The 15,057-nt window shown below is 38.3% G+C and overlaps 1 long non-coding RNA gene across 1 annotated transcript; it reads right to left on the reverse strand.

Annotated features, from left to right (window-relative positions):
• Positions 1–641: 641 nt before the first annotated feature.
• On the reverse strand, positions 642–8,763 carry LOC307178548. The gene is made up of 3 exons (XR_013825223.1): positions 8,555–8,763; positions 3,954–4,111; positions 642–1,993 (listed from the first exon to the last, which is right to left on the reverse strand). It is a non-coding gene; the product is annotated as an uncharacterized lncRNA (long non-coding RNA).
• Between the last annotated feature and the right edge of the window lie 6,294 nt (positions 8,764–15,057).

Genomic DNA, 15,057 nt, shown 5'->3' on the forward strand with positions numbered 1-15,057 from the left:
AAGGGGCACTGCATCACAAAGCCAAAGCAAAAAAAGAAAAACACGGATCTGTTTAAAGGGGTTATCCTCTGCTATGGAAATCTTTGCTGAGAAGAAATTCCTAAGTACATCTTCGATAGCCTTCTTTGCTGAATAAGAGATAATGTTTGGATGTAATGTCTCATTATTCATAAGTTTTCTTGGGATTAATTCACTGGTATACTGGTAAATGTGGGTGTGGTCTAGATACAGTCTCTCTCTCTGTCTCTCTCTCTCACACACACACACACAAACACACAGAGAGAAGTCATTCAGATTCTTCCCACAAAATGTCCAAACAACACAAGATGGAATTGGGGAATCAATATAGAATTACAGAGAGATAGGGTGAAGTTTGATGATAGTGTGACCAGCTGTGTGTCTGGCTGCAAAATACTCGCTCTAGAATCATGCGGGAGAGACCGTCATGACTACCATTTGCTAGAGACTTGCTGTGGGCCGGCATATCACCCTCTTTAATGTTCATTCACTCTATTCAGTATTCAGAGTGACACTGTTCCTATTCCTGGCTCACAGGTTGGGAAGCTGAGACTCAGGAGCTCCCAATCCCCCAGACTGTAGGAGGCAGAGCCAGGAATTGAAGATAAGCCGCTCTGGCCTCCAGAGGCTGGACTCTTATGCAGGATTGCTTTTAAACTGTGCCTTTCAGTGACAAAGAAAAGCATACAATATTGTAACCCTCTACGTCCCATGCCCATGCGTTTCTCCAGGTCCATCCAGATTCTGGAATCTGTCTGTGAGGGCAATAGTGGAGCAGTGTGAGTCTGAGTGCAAATGTGTGTGCAGAGAACAGGGACCACAGCTGAACAGTCTGAACATTAACCCTGAACTCTAGACATCAAAATTTCTCAACTCTGAGTCTAGTTCTCAGTGGTTTGAGTTGATGGAAAACCTAGTCTCCAATCTTAAAGGGAAAGAGCAGTAGGAAGAAAAGCAACCCTTATCCTCAGGCTGGACTCAGCCTCAGCAATGTCCATTCCCCTTCCAGCGGAGTACCCACGACCATCTACTGCTGCTGTGTGGTCTCCGGTGTTACACCTTCCCCATCCCTCTCTCAGTCCAGGAAAGAGTCCAGCTGAGAAAAAACTGTCCTGAGACCCAAGGGGAAACCTCTGTCCTGTCCATTCCTCAGCTGCTCTCTCCTCTTAGGCACTGTCTCCCAAACCTTGTTCAAGTCCGAGCCATAAGCAAACACTCACCAGGGTTTATCTCTGCTTTGGAAACGGGCAGCAGGACTGTGGCCGTCAGTAAATACGTGCCATGTAAGCCAAAGCGGTTATGTGTCTTGAGATCACGAGTCCATCTCCCCCCAAATCTCTGCAATTACCCTGTCACCTGTGAGGCACCGACATTATCTGCAAAGGGATTGTGGTGTATCTGCAAAGAAGCGGTAAACGTTAGTCCCAAGCCAGCATCTGCAGGTCCTGGGGATTAAGACAGAATTAATTAAGAGCAGGTGCAGCTGAGGGGGAAACTTTCCTGAGTCCACTGCTGTGAACTGTGTGTGTGTGAGGGAGCGTGGGATAGACAGGGCACTCAGCGCTGTGCTGAGACAGCAAAGTGGATCCTCATCTCCAATTCCTGCCCCAAACCCACCCCCAGGGTCATGGGGATGAGATCTGTCATGTTCATACTGGACTCTGAGCTTCAGTGTTATAATAGGGAAGAATAACTGACTCCATATTACATCTGTTTTTTACTTTAACTTTTGTGCTCTGTTGCCTGTGCTTAGTCATGATGGCTCTGAACCTTTTGTTAAAAAAAAAAAAAAAAGAGGGCTTCCCTGGTGGCGCAGTGGTTGAGAGTCCGCCTGCCGATGCAGGGGACACGGGTTCGTGCCCCGGTCCGGGAAGATCCAACATGCCGTGGAGTGGCTGGGCCTGAGCCATGGCCGCTGGGCCTACGCGTCCGGAGCCTGTGCTCCGCAACAGGGGAGGCCACAACAGTGAGAGGCCTGCATACCGCAAAAAAAAAAAAAAAAAAAAGTTCATGCATGTTCTTGGATGTTCAACAATGTTTATTTGCATCTTGGTACTTAAAAGACTTATTTATTGGAGGCGAACCATTATCTTTGTTATACTGAGCCTTCTCATTTAATAGACAATCTACTTCCTTTATTTTGGTCATCTTAAAGGTCTTTCAATAAAGTGATATAAATCTTTCAAATTCTCTCATAATTTTTATTGTGAATAGAGAACTTTTCAAAAGTGTTCTGATTATCGCTAGTGCCTGAAGTTGCAAGCAAGCATCTAGAGAATTCTACTAGATTCCTTTTATTTTTTTTTCTTGAAGTATAGTTGATTTACAATGTTGACTTAATTTCTGCTGTACAGCAAATTGATTCAGTTTTATATATATATATATATATATATATACACATATATATCTACATACATACATATATATACACATTCTTTTTTTATGTTCTTTTCCATTATGGTTTATGACAGGATATTGAATATAGTTCCCTGTGCTATACGGTAGACTCTCATTATTTTACATGGTTGTCTGTGGGTTCTCCTCTTTCCACATAGGCAATCACATCATCTGCAAATAATGACAAGTTTATTTCCTATTTTAAACCCTTTAGTTGTTATTACTGTCATGCTGTGCTGGTTAAGACCTCCAGCAGAGTGTTAAGCAGGAATAGAGGCAGCAGACTTGTACCTCAATGGTGAACAACTAGGGAACGTCTTCAAACTTTCATCATTAAATATGATGTTAGCTATAAAGTTCTGGTAGCTAATATCTATTAAGTTAAAGAAGATATATTTGGGCTTCCCTGGTGGCGCAGTGGTTGAGAGTCTGCCTGCCAATGCAGGGGACACGGGTTCGTGCCCGGGTCCGGGAAGATCCCACATGCCGCGGAGCGGCTGTACCCTTGAGGCATGGCCGCTGAGCCTGCGCGTCTGGAGCCTGTGCTCCGCAATGGGAGAGGCCACAGCAGTGAGAGGTCCGCGTACCGCAAAAAAAAAGAGATATATTTACACCGGTTTTGCTGAGCAGGTTTTTTTTTTGTAAGCAACTTGATTTTTATCTGCATTTTGAGTGCAAAGTTTCTTGCAATGTTATTCTTTTCAAATATACTTTTATTGATGTAAAAATTCACAAAATATAAAATTAACCATTTCAAAGTATACAATTCTGTGACCACTTACTCTATTGACAATGTTATGCAACCACCACCTCTATCTAGTTTCAAAACATTTTCATTATTCTAAAAGAAAACTACATATCCATTAATCATTCAGTCTCAATTTTTCCTTCCCCCCAGGTCCTGGTAACCACCAATTTGCTTTATGTCTCTATAGATTTACCTATTCTGCACATTTCATATAAATAGAAATACAATATGTGATCTCTTGTGTCTGGCTTCTTTCACTCAGTGTACTGTTTTTGAGGCTTATTCATGTTATAATGTATATCGATACTTCACTTGTATAGGTGATTAATATTCCATTATACATATATGTGTATGTATAGGTACATGTATATACACATACCACATTTTGTTTTTCCAATAACCCACTGCTGGGCATCTGAGTTGTTTCCACCTTCTGGCTATTGTGAATAGTGCTGCTATGAATAACGTTATGCAAGTATTTAAGTACCTGTTTTCAATTTCATTGGGTATATACCCAAGAGTGGAATTCCTGGGTCATATAGTAATTCTATATTTAACTTTTTAGAGAGACCACCAACTTTTTTTTCCATAGCAATGGAACCATTTTATATGCCAGCAATGTGCAAGAGTTCCAATTTCTGCAATTATTCTTAATATTAGAATAATACCAGGCATTTTAGGAAATGCTAAGAGGAAAGGAAATGTTTGTAGTGCCCAAGGACATGTTATAATAATGATTCCAAAGTTCCTGTTTGACACAGCAGTGGAAATACAATGCACTTGAACTCACCACACATAACCCTGTCTTCTTCCCTCCTTCAGTCTCATGTGCTGCTTGTTTTTTAGTATTTTATGTACATCTTTTATCATCTTTGGATATTTCAAAAATAAGGCTCTAGAAAAATGTAGGCTTTAAGAAGTGATGTATCATCACAGTTGGCAGAAATACTAAAAAAGACAGTAAAAATAAGGACAACAAACTTATGTGATGTAATTCTTTAGACTTATTAATGAGTCAAATTACATATTAAATTTTGATTTATAAGGAAATAGAACATTTCTATTTATATTAGATTATATTACTCAACATTCTATGCCTATGCTGGAAATTTATTAAACTCTAAAAATTACATTCTTCATGTAATTCCAAAAATAAAAATAAAATTAGATACATAAAGCCCATTTTATGTAGTATATAGTCTACAACATAACTCTTACAAACCTTGGTTGAAATCCAACTGATCCTTATGTTCTATTTTTTTTTTTATATTCAAACAGCATTGTATTTGCAGTGAAAATACCTAATATTTGTAGTAGAATATTCTCTGGAATCCTTTCTAAAACAATTATATTAAACCCTTAGAAAATTATTTCATTCTATAGTTTCCAGATTTTACTTAATTACTCAAATCTAGAATGCCACCAAATGTAGAAAAGCCCTAACAATGAAATGATGACATTCCATCAACTATAACATGCATCACAGTTTAAGATACAGTCAGATGTGAAGAAATAAAACCATGAAATGCAAAAATAAAATATAATTTATCACTGATGCTTTTGCCACATTCATAAAGTCTCTGTGTGGAGCAAATTGTTTCTGTTTTCAAGAGCTCATGGTGCTTAATGATAGCCAATCCTCCATAGGAAGCATTTTCAGTGACTGTAATCACAGTTTTTCTGTAATGTATGAGTTTACTGAAGTAGAAGTTTACTGGAGTAGTATAGAAATATCATTCCTTAAGGATTTTATAACTTCATTGAATCTAGAAATTATCCCCCTGAGAATGGAGTCTTTCTGCTATATGAGTTAGTGGGCAATTAAGGAGCTCTGAATTGTAAATAAAGCATTTTGACAATCACTGCAATTCGCACCCTTTTGTGGCGAAAGGCAGACTTTAACTATATCCACTGGACTCTCTCCTGAATTAAGTAACTGGTGTTTAATATGTCACTTTCAAAAGCTTTCCACATTCCTTGTTTCAAAAAGATTTATCTCTTATATGAATCTGTGGATGATTAGCGAGCTTTGACATCTATATGAAGGATGTACTACATTAACAAGGCTTTCCTCCTATCTGGGTTTGTTGATGTAAGGAAGACATGCATTATCGGAAGATATGCATTAAGACTACCACATTCACTGCACCTACAGGATCTCTCTCCTGTACAAGATGTTCAAAGAGTTTTGAGTTTCTAGGGAATACTGTCATTATCACAACATTCCTGAAATTTCTATTTTTATGTACAATGAGATGTAATTTTTCTTAGCTTGGCTGCATTCACTGCAACTGTAGGGTCCCTCTCCTGAATGAATACCATAATGTCTAACAAATATGACTTGAAAAAGAATAATTTCCCACTTTCCCTGCATCCATAGGTTTTTACCTCCTAAATGCATAGGCTGTGGCTTTCAAATAAAGTCTTTTGACAATTGCTGCCTTTATAATGTTTCTTTTTTGGTGAGATTCCCTATGGTATAATGAGGAGATGTCTTCAGGTGGAAGATGTACAACTTTCATTCCATATATAAGGTTTCTTTCCTACAGGAGTTCCAAAAGGGTCTATATAATCAGAGCGTTCATAGGCATTTCTATTCTGTATGAGTTCTCTGAGTAGATAAGATTAATCAAAAGAGATTTCTCACATTCCCACAGTCATTGCATAGAGGATTTTCCTCTATGCTGAGTTTGCTGATGATTAGCCAGGGCTGATTTCCGAAAGAAGGCTTTCTGACATTCATTGCACCTATAGGGTCTCTCTCCTGTGTGAGTTCTCCGGTGACCAATGAGAGTTGACAAAGTAGCAAACGTTTTCTTACAATTGCAGCATTCATATGGTCTCTCTCCTGTATGAATTCTCTGATGTACAGTAAGATAGGATTTAGCTGCGAAAGCTTTGTCACATACACTACATTTGAATGGTTTCTCACCTGTATGGGTTCTCTGATGTATAATGAGAGTTGACTTACAGGACAGAACCTTCCCACATTCACTGCATCCATACGACTTTACCCCAGAATGACAATTTTGTAGATGGTTAGTGAGACCTGACTTCTGGATGAAAGCTTGTTGACATTCATTACATCCATAAGGCCTCTCTCCTGTGTGAATTCGCTGATGAATCATGAGATGTGCCTTAGTGGAGAAGGCTTTCTCACAATTTACGCATTCATACGGTCTCTCTCCTGTATGAATTCTCTCATGTACAATGAGATGTGCCTTTGATGTGAAGGCTTTATCACATGCACTGCATTTGAAGGGTTTCTCACCTGTATGGCTTCTCCGATGTATAATGAGAGTTGACTTAGAGGACAAAACCTTCCCACATTCACTGCATTCATGGGATTTCCTTACTGCATGATGAGTTTTCTTATGATTACTGAGATCTGACTTCTGGATGAAGGCTTGTGGACATTCACTGCATCCATATGGTCTCTCTCCTGTGTGAATTCGCTGATGAATCAGGAGCTGAGCCTTTTTTGAGAAGGCTTTCTCACAATCTGAGCATTCATATGGTTTCTCTCCTGTGTGAGTTCTCTGATGTACAGTGAGATGTGTCCTAACCATGAAGGCTTTATCACATACTCTGCATCTGAAAGGTCTCTCTCCTGAATGAGTCCTCTGATGTAAAATGAGTTTTGACCTCCAAGGAAAAGCTTTCCCACATTTGTTGCATCCATAGGATTTCCCTTCTCTGTGACGGGTTTTCTGATGATAGATTAGTGCTGACTTTGTAATGAAAGATTTCTGACATTGACTACATCCAAATGGTCTCTCTCCTGTGTGAATTCGCTGATGAATCAGGAGCTGAGCCTTTTTTGAGAAGCCTTTCTCACAATCTGAGCATTCATATTGTTTCTCTCCTGTGTGAGTTCTCTGATGTACAGTGAGATATGTCTTAACCATGAAGGCTTTATCACATACTCTGCATCTGAAAGGTCTCTCTCCTGAATGAGTCCTCTGATGTAAAGTGAGTTGTTTTGACTTCCAAGGGAAAGTTTTCCCACATTTGCTGCATCCATAGGATTTCCCTTCTCTGTGATGGGTCTTCTGATGATAGGTGAGCACTGACTTTGTAATGAAGACTTTCTGACGTTGTTTGCATCCATATGTTTTCTCTCCTGTGTGAGTTTCCTGATGAGTGATTAGCTTTAACTTACTGGGAAAGGCTCTCTTACAATCACAGCGTTCATGGGGTTTCTTTCCTGCATGAGTTCTCCAAGGCATGGTCATGAGTGGTTTACAAGTATTCACTGCACTTTTGTTGCATCCATATAGTTTCTTGCCTAAAGAAGTTGAGTCATAATTAGCAAGCTCTGACGTCTAGATTAAAGCCAGAGTACCCACGGAAGAATGAGCAAGACAGCAAAAGAAGGTTTTTTTTATCATTTACTATAAAAAATATTAGTGAGACAATCAGTAGAATCTGAATAAACTCTGTAGATTGGATAATAGTTCTGTAACAATATTAATATTCTGATTTTGATAACTGTATTGTTTATGTTTTTAAAATGACCTTGTTTCTAGGAAATACACACTTAGGTATTTAGGGGTAAAGAGTTCAGGAAAACAATATGTACCTCTGTGTGTGTGTGTGTGTGTGTGTGTGTGTAATGACAGATAGATAGACTATGATAAAGCAAATGTGGTTAAATTACCACTTAAGGATATCTGCAAAAACAATGTGCATAATATTTGTGTATAATCTTGGGATTTCACATTAAGTCTAAACCATTTAGAAATAAATATTTTCAAAAAAAAATAAAGGAAGACATTTACATAAAACTATATAGAAGGGTTACTCATAAAGGCCTGAATGCAGAATGAGTAAATTATTTTATATTCACACAATGGCATCCGGCACAGTACTCTGGTATTCTTGATCTAAATGCTCATTATACAGTGTGCTGATTGTAAAAATTAACTATGTTATACTTCAAATATTTTTATACAAAGAAGTAAACAAAAATATAGTCAGTAGTCAGGAAATGCTCACGTATAGGAGGACCCTGGAAGGAATTTGGATATTATACTAATAGTAACAGGATGCCATTCAAGGTAATAGTAGGAGACAGATGTACTAGTTTTCACTTTAAAAATGTCATCCATCCTGGACTTCCTTGGTGGTGCAGTGGTTAAGAATCTACCTGCCAATGCAGGGGACACGGGTTTGATCACTGATCCAGGAAGATCCCACATGTGGCGAGCAACTAAGCCTGTGAGCCACAACTACTGAAGCCTGCACACCTAGAGCCTGTTCTCCACAACAAGAGAAGCCACAACAATGAGAAGCCCATAGGCCTCGCTCACCGTAACTAGAGAAAGCCTGTGCACAGCAACAAAGAACCAATGCAGCCAAAATAAATAAATAAATAAAATTAAAATTCACCTTTTAAAAAAAATGTCATCCTTGGGCTTCCATGGTGGTACAGTGGTTGAGAGTCCACCTGCTGATGCAGGGGACACGGGTTCGTGCCCCGGTCCGGGAAGATCCCACATGCCGCGGAGTGGCTGGACCCGTGAGCCATGGCCGCTGAGCCTGCGCGTCCGGAGCCTGTGCTCCTTAACGGGAGAGGCCACAACAGTGAGAGGCCCGTGTACCGCAAAAAAAAAAAAAAAGTCATCCTTTGCGTATCTGTATCACAAGGTTTTAAATCTTGTGACATAAATACTTTTTTAGGTTTGTGGACTGTGGTTGTGAAAATTGGTAATGATCTGCTATGTCATATAGCATTTTTCTTAGATTATACGTTAGATATTTCTCTCTACCCTTCCACTTGAAGACTGTTCTTTCTGTATGATGGTTTATCTTCCCATACCCCTTTTTTTCTTTCCAAGTAACTGTCAAAACCTTATGTCTTTAAAAATCCAGATGTTTCTGAAGTTTATGTTCATGACCTTTGGGGGAGAGTAGCCCGAAACACTGACTTTCCTTACTTACTATTTATAAATAAATAAAAATAGTAAAATTTAAAAAATCATCTGGTTATTACGTGGAGAATAGAGAGAAATAAGATTAAAGAAGTGAGAGTATCTTCAAGTAAACTATAAAAATTTTGGCAAAAAATACTGGATATTGAGGCTTGAGTGAAAACAATAGTTACAGGAAAGAGTGGAGGCCCTCAGGATATAATAAGGAGACAGGAAGGTCAGACTTGGTAATGGATTAAATTTGTGGTGTGAGTGAAAAGAGGAACAAAAAGTGACATGAATTTGAGATAGATATTAGGTCTCCAAGTGCAGAAAGGAAGTATCCAGGTGACTATATGAGGATAAGGGAAGGTTTGGCCTGTAGACAGAAATTTGGGGGTCATCAGCATATAAATAGTATTGTTAAGGCCATGAAATTTAATGAAATTACACTGCTAACAAATAATAGAAATAGACAAAGATGAGGCTTTATGCTTTCCAACTCTGAAGACTTTAGAAGATGCCCAGAGCATGGAGAAAGTCCATCCATCAGACACAACCAATGACTACAAAGGAAAGATGCCAACTAAAGTCTTGAAAAAATATCTGGGGGAAGCAGGTTAAAATAAAGGACCCTCAGCTTCTCACCTCAAGTGTAGTTATCCTATCCTACTGATTCTTTCTTCTCTAATTAATTCTGAAAGCAATAGCCAATGAACCTTCCCAAAGATTCAATATCATACTTAGAGACCACCACTGTGGTCAACATTCCCACCTTCTAGCTTGCTCTGATACATTCTCACATGGCCCACAGAAAGCCACCTGCACAGTGGACCAAATCTCCTTACCCCAGGATAAAAGGTGTTGCTGTATTAACTGGAAGAATTGTTACATTTGACCAGGTAAAAGAAGTGAAAACAAGAGATGTGGAGAAAACAGGAACTGACATTGCCAAAGAGGAAGCAGAAGAAAAGGAGGAAGTCTGGATGCTGCAAAGAAAATAATGTTCTACTGAACACTGAAACAAACCAAAAGAGAGAAAAAGAGGCACATCTTCCTTGAAACAGCAAGCAAGAGAGCCTTGCCAATGATTTAGGTATTTGTAATGACCTTCAGAGTTTTAGCCTTGTTAAACACATATGGAAGGGTCAACACTTCATGGCTAAGCACTTTACTTTCAAGGTCTCCCATCTTGCTGCTCTCTCAGTTGCTCACTCACTTGAAAAGTACTGACACTGCATTTCATCTTCTACTCTCCATGGCTCTTTTCCAGGTTTGAAATTAAGGATTATATGTGCTTTGGTAGCCTGATAGCCTGTTCATGGGCAATGACAAAGACTTGGACACTTACAATTGGACTTGGTGGGGGACGTCTAGGAAGAGTACAGAATGTTTCAGGAATGGACGCACTTTGACCTTGGCATATTAAAAATCTAATGAAGGTGAAAACACGTTAATTTCCACCTGGGAACAGAAGAGGGTCTGAGAATCTATTGTCTATAAACTCAAATTCAGTATCTTGAGGCCCTTTGAAATCTAGGGCAACTGAAAAAGGAAGGGCTATTATTGGCTGTGTGCTCCAAATGATAGGGCAATCATCTTTAACTAGTGTCACAGGTTACTAGAATTCTCCAACAACACATCCTGGTACAGGTTCTTCTGAGCAGAACCTAGTGGCTATCACTCCTCCCAGGTAAAGTCCACAGAAATATACTCAAATGATATTAATTCCTGTAGTTATTACACATTCTTCTTCCAATGTGTGGTGACAATTACTGATGAGAAAAAGACCTACAGGTATATGTTCTGGCTGTTTTCACCGTAAGTTACAAAGGCTATATCTCTGTGTCATAGTTCTCACCAGTCATTATGGAAAGAAGTAAAATGCCATTTTATCTATCTTGCAATTGAACACTTAATTATCAACTAATCCAGTAAATCAGAAGTTTTTGAAAGGCATATTCACTATATCCTGCAGGTAAAATATCCCTAAAACAGTAATCTCTGTAAAATATTTTTAACATATATTTAAAAGGTGGAGAAGAACTAAGTGCTCATATAAACACAGCAAAAATCTGTCCTCAAGGAGCTTTTATCCTGAACACTTTTCAACAGATAGAACAATAGAATCAGGTATGAAATGACTACACATGCAGGAATTATCAGCTCAGAATATTATGAATATTTATTTATTTATTTAGTGGTACACGGGCCTCTCACTGTTGTGGCCTCTCCTGCTGCGGAGCACAGGCTCCGGACGCACAGGCTCAGCGGCCATGGCTCACGGGCCCAGCCATTCCGCGGCACGTGGGATCCTCCCAGACTGGGGCACAAACCCGTGTCCCCTGCATCAGCAGGCAGACTCTCAACCACTGCGCCACCAGGGAAGCCCATGAATGTTTAATATAAAGCTTTAATATATTAAGAAATAAGATATCTAAAATATGGGGAAGGAATAAGATATTATTAAAATGACCATTTAGATATATATAAACCAGCAGAAAAATTTAAAAATAAAATAGTTGATCCTCATTATTCGTGGATTTATTGTGAGTTCACCTACCTGCTAAAATTTCTTTCTGACTCAAAATCAATAATCATGGCACTTTCATGAACATTTGCAGACATGCATAGAATAGTTTGAGCAATGAATAATTTGAGTTGTCCAATGTGTATGTTCCCATTTAAGTCTGAACAAGATGATGTTCTGCCTTCTTATTTCAGCTCTGCTATTGTAAACAAGTGTCCTTTTCGTTGTCTACTTAGTGTCACGTTTTTCACATTTTTAAACTTTTTTTTTGGTAATTTTGTTGTTTAAAATGGCCCCCAGGCACAGTTCTCAAGTACTGTCTAGTGTTTTTAAGTGCAAGAAGGCAGTGATGTACCTTATTGAGCAAATATGTTAGATAAGCTTTGTTCAGGCAAGAGTTATAGTGAGTTTAATGTTAATAAATGAATGATACATATTAAATAAGGTGTCTTTAAGCAGAAACACACATAAAACAAGGTTATCCATTGATTGACTGACACAAATGTAACCAGCGGCTTGCAGAAACCTAGTCCATAATCCCCCTAGGAGCAATGTTCAATATTTGCTAATTCAGTGTTCACAGTGATTTTATAGAATGTAAGTACAGTGAATAACAAGAATCAACTGGATACGGTAACTAAAATTAGAGACCAATTGACAAACTAATAGCCATATAGATACGGCTGAAGAATTAGTATACTCGAATAAAGAATGCAAAGAGATAAAGTATATGAAAGAGAGGGTGAGAAATAATGGAGGTGAGTTCTAAAATTTAAATGGATGTACAAAAGACTTGAATAGCCAGGGCAACCTTGAAGAAGAAAAAAACTGGAGGCCATAACACTACCAGATTTCAGGGACTTATTTCAGTAAAAACCTACTGTAATTAGACAGTGTTGTATTATTAGTACAAGGATAGTAAATACAAGAATGGAACAAAATACAAAGATCCTGGAAAAAGATTCAGTATACACTACCATCTAGTTTATGACACAATGCCAACGTAATTCAGTGGGAATAAAGAACAGTCTTTTCAATAAACTGTACTGTTATCCAGTTCAACTGGATAACAATATGGAGAGAAAAAGAAGGAACTTTCATCCCATGCCTCACACACAGGGAAAAATAAATTCAAAATGGATCACAGATCTAAATATAAATAGTAAAATATTTAAATTTCTAGGGGAAAATTTACATGACTATCATGAGATATGCAAAGATTTCATAAACAAGATGCAAAAAACACTAACTAGGCAGGGAAATATTGACAATATTGGGTTATTAGCGGGCAAGACAGATCTTTACCAATTCTTGCAACCATGGTCCACTTTAAAAACATCATTCTGTGTGTGCTTGTCAGTTATACTGGTAAGATCTTATGTAACATAAATGTAGCCTACCACTGGCTGTAGGCAAAGTTTATCACTTTAATTGCTCGTATTAGAAAAAAGGGAAAGGTGTAAAATCAATAATCTAATTCTCACTTTACAAGGCTGGGGGAAAAAAACAGCTTGAACCTTAAGTAGAATAAAAAAACTTAAACTGCTATATAAGGTTACTAAATTTGGTACATCCATAGCAAGACTGATTAAGAAAAAAGAGAGAAGACAAATTAAAACAAAGTGATGAAAAACTAATCAACACTACAATTCCTAAAGGCATTACAAGGACAACTTGGTTTCTATTTTTTAATGACAAAGCATATTTACACACATCATAGTGAAATTGCTGAAAACCAAAGACAAAAAGTAAATCTTGAAAACAGCTAGAGAAAAAAAAGACACATTAGATACAAGGAAAGAGTAATATGATTGTTGACTTCTAACCAGAAACAATTCTGGGAGGCCAGAAGGTACTAGATTCACACTTTTTAAATGATAGAGAAGCATTGTCAATTTAGAATTCTATCTCCAGGGAAAATATTATCTAAAAATGATTGTGAAATAAAGACATTTTAAAATAAACAAAATCTGAGAGAATTCACTACCAAAAGACCTGCAGAATCCCAGTGAATTATAATTTCTATAATCCACTTGATGCAACCTTCTTGAGCATATGTAATATTTATAATAGCTGTTTTAACATCATTTTCTGCTAATTCTATCACCCGTGTCATTTCTGGGTCTCATTTGTTTCTTATTTATACTTTATTCCTCTTTTAAAATTTTTTTTATTTTTTCATTTTTTATTGGTTTTAAATTTTTTGGTTTTTTTCTTTAAATTTTTTTCCTTTTTTTTTCTGGGTCTCTTTCTATCAACTTTCCTTCAGGTTTGTGGGTGCTATTTTCCTGCTTCTTGGCATACCAGAGTAGGTTCTAATTAGATTTCAGACTTTGTGAATTTTACATTACTGGTTGATGGACTGCTTCCTATTCCTTTTGAATACTATTGGGCTTTGTCCTGAGAAGCAGTAAATTACTTAGAAACAGTTTATTTTTTTTAGTGGTTTGCATTATGCTTTGGTAAGAGAGTTCAGAGGAGCCTTTACTCTAGATCCAATTTGAGCCACCCACTGAGACAATGCTCTTCTGAAGTTCCACTGTGAGTCTCCAAATGTTAAGGAGGTGTTTCCATTCCAGTTGGTGGAAACACAAATTATTCCCAACTTTGTGCAAGCTCCAAGGATGGTTCGGCCTGTTCATTTCCAGTGGTTCTTTCTACAGCCTAGGGAGTTTCTTCACATATATATGCCGATTACAACTTAAAAACTTGTGGAGGAACTCTAGAATTCTGACCTAGAAATTGCCCTCCTACTGCCCCTCCCCTGAGCTACTCAAACAAATAACCTAAAAACAATACTCACCATAGCCGTGCTTCTAATCTCATTATTGGCAATTAGCCTGGCCTATGAACGAACACAAAAAGGACTAGAACGAGGGCTTCCCTGATGGTGCAGTGGTTGAGAGTCCGCCTGCCGATGCAGGGGACATGGGCTTGTGCCCCAGTCTGGGAAGATCCCACATGCCATGGAGCGGCTGGGCCCGTGAGCCATAGCTGCTGAGCCTGTGCGTCCGGAGCCTGTGGTCCACAACGGGAGAGTCCACAACAGTGAGAGGCCCGTGTACCACAAAAAAAAAAAAAAAAAAAAAAAAAGGACTAGAATGAACTGAATATGGTATTTAGTTTAAAACAAATGATTTTGACTCATTAGACTATGACTAAATTCATAATTACCAAGTGCCTTTAGCATATATAATTATTATAGCTTTCACAGTATCTCTTGTAGGACTGCTAGAACTCTGGAACTCTCTCACTCTCTGGGCACAGCTCTCTCCTCTCCTGTCATCTGCCCCATGGATTGATTTCAGCCACACTGAATTCCACTAACTCTAAACTCTGTCTCAATTCAAGGAGACTGAGATCTTTTGGGGCTCCTCCTCCCTATGCTGTAGAATGGAAACTCTCTCCAGGCAGTAGGCTGGGGGGCAATCATAAGGCTTACCTCATTTGTT

This window comes from Stenella coeruleoalba (genome assembly GCF_951394435.1).
Source record: "Stenella coeruleoalba genome assembly, chromosome: 20".
Taxonomy (NCBI): domain Eukaryota; kingdom Metazoa; phylum Chordata; class Mammalia; order Artiodactyla; family Delphinidae; genus Stenella; species Stenella coeruleoalba.